This window comes from Pinus tabuliformis, chromosome X, assembly GCF_031772625.1.
Source record: "Pinus tabuliformis cultivar Carrire ecotype Pingquan chromosome X, CPIR1, whole genome shotgun sequence".
NCBI classification, from domain to species: Eukaryota; Viridiplantae; Streptophyta; class Pinopsida; order Pinales; family Pinaceae; genus Pinus; species Pinus tabuliformis.
The window spans coordinates 1,710,438,955-1,710,441,783 of record NC_142308.1 but is presented as its reverse complement, the minus strand read 5'-3'; the positions used below and the strand labels follow the sequence as shown (position 1 = coordinate 1,710,441,783).

Genomic DNA, 2,829 nt, shown 5'->3' with positions numbered 1-2,829 from the left:
TTTAAGAGGTGAAATCCAATCTCTTGGTATCCTTAGCATATCCTGTAACATCAACCTGAACAACAAATTCCTTTTGATCCTCTTCTACATGAGATTTTGAATCTGAGTGGATAATATTACATATCTTTTCTTCTACCTGATTAATATATTCTAAAGTGGATCATATAGAGCTCCAGCTTGATTACACACTGCTCCAATACCGCCATAGCAAGCCAACGAGCAATTGGAGAAACATCCTCTTTTCCTCTTCCCATGCAAGCTAACACCACCGCTAATAACTACTCTGGAATATCTTCACTCTCATTTGTCTTCTGACATGCTTCTTGCAATGCTTGAAATGTCTTGAAGTTCTTTTTCAGTAGTGATAAGATAGCCTTTTGCCTAAAGATCGCCCCTAAAGTCTTATTTTTACAATTAAAACAGAGGCGAACCATGCCATCCCATTCCTTGAAACTAATTGGAGGAAGAGGATTACAGGGTTCAATACATACAACCGAGGAGTCGACTTTTGGAGGAGGCCTGAAATTATTCTTTCCAACTTTCAAGAGATGTGAAACACGAGCTAGCAATTGAGTATTCACTCAAAGCCGGCAATACAAATTATCTCCTGGATGTGCAACAAGTCTCATAGCAAACTCTCTTTGGAACATGATAACGGCACATCTAAAATTGGTCTGTGTGATAACAATTTAAATGTAAGCGGAGAAGACATTTGATAAGGAATATTTGCTACACACACACATCGAAATAAGGCAGTTCGCATTTGAGAACATCTCCTTGAATGACCTGCAGCCGAATGGCACTACTTGTGCCTTGTACCCTACGCTGCAATTCCAGCACTATACGAGGATCCAACTCGACTGCTATTACCTTCTCAACAAGCTCTTCGTGCGCCTTAGGCAACCCAAAAACACGATAACGGAAACAGAAACACGATAATGGAAACAGTCCTCCGTTGTTTTCGAATCACACATAAATATTAGCCCTTGAATGTCTCCCTTCACGCCACCAGCTGTTGAAATTTACTTTATGATCTCCCTTTCCAATTGTCATCAGCTTGGCGTTGATTCCTATTCAGAAGCCACCTCACATCTCTTGTTCGGGACAATCAAAGAATAGAACAAAATCTGGTTGAAACGCTGTAACATTCCCAAATGCTGCACGGTTTTCTTTATCTGCAATTTGCATTGATGCCGTGTCACTAGCAAGCAGAATACTGCTAAACAATTTCTCGGCTTATATCCACGTCCCATTTATTTATATTCTTGATAACCATCTGGGGAAACCCGCAAAGTGAATGCCCTGTCCATCTTGGAGTTCATAAGATTGTTGTTGGAATGATAGAATAAGAAGATTTATCAAAGACTGTGCCTGATACACGGCATACAGCTTCCCTTAAATCATTACAATAAACATCTGTGCGTATCCTTTATAACATAATATTTCACTGTGAAATATTTCACATTTTATAACACATGATGTTGCGCCCATAAATAACATAGTATTTATGTTTTCATGCTGGAAATTGCAGTTGTATTAGGAAAATCAATATCTACAATTTGAAATTCTCTCGGTCGAGCCTCCTTTGTCGTGGGTGTGTTCTCAGGGTAAATGTACTTTGCATTTGCCATCATCATATTGGTAACATGATTTGCAGCATGCTCTTTCAAACCATCAATCCAACTATAACCAACACCATCGCTGAATTGCTCTTTTTGCCTGTACAAAATATGCTTTGGTAGATAAGGATTCTCCACGTCGTCAAATGCCTTGCGAAGGATCCACTTCTCAATGCGCCCAAGATCAGGCCACACCATCTTCCACTCTGGATCAATTCCCATGGAAATATTGATAAATTCCTTATCTAGAAACGGCACACGAGCCTCAACACCCATGCTGCTGTTGACTTATTAGCTCTCAGGCAGTCATATAGATGAAGAGACTTTATCTTTTGACATGTTTCACGATGTAGCTCCTCTCTGTTTGGAGCCTTGTGGAAATACAAGTAACCCCCAAATATCTCATCCGAGCCTTCTCCGGATCGAGAAGATTTAGAAGCAACGAAAGAGAAACAACAGATCCACCTTGACTGAGGAAACTTGTCTATTTCGAGCTCTGCCATTTGCCTCCTTGTCTCTACGGCAGCAATTTTTTCTCTCTGTCATCGACATTTGATCATGAAGATCATTTGAAAAATTAATGCCAAACAAAGATTATTTGGAGTGTTCAGATCAAGAAACCCTGAATTGATAGTATCTTTCGTAGGAATTGCGCCATCCTTCTTTTGTTTTTATTCAATGCGCACTCATCTTTTAACGACACCAGTTAACATAATTCCAGCCCTTGTGCCACATCTCTATCCCGGTGTCACTAATAATGGCGGCCTTGTGGCAATCAAATCCTTATAAAAACCACTTGACACTTGGCATTTAATCACTGCATTCCATAAGAGAAAATTCTAATGCTGATATTGTCAAACAGTTTACGCGCATTCTCCATGCTAGTTCACGGACATGGCAATGTAGAGCATCCATTCGTGCCTCATGATCAAATGCGCAGCCTTCCAAGAGGCCACGAATTCTGTGGTTCTGAATATTAAGATAATGCCAAACTGGATCTGACTCGGGCTCCAACTCCAGTAACAGCCTGATGGTATTCTCAAGCTAAGTGGACAAGATACATCAGATGCAACAGGCAGGGTATTTACTAATTTCATCTATTTCAGAGACCAGCATTTCACCAAAGGATAGAGGCAAAGAAGAAATAGCAAAAGCTGATCCACTGCATTCCCTTTTTGGCCTTTGCATCACTCTGCTCACCATCTAAATT

The 2,829-nt window shown here is 40.3% G+C and overlaps 1 pseudogene; it reads right to left on the bottom strand.

The window, feature by feature from the left end:
• Positions 1 to 278: 278 nt before the first annotated feature.
• LOC149146582 (uncharacterized) lies at positions 279 to 1,895 on the bottom strand (annotated as a pseudogene).
• Between the last annotated feature and the right edge of the window lie 934 nt (positions 1,896 to 2,829).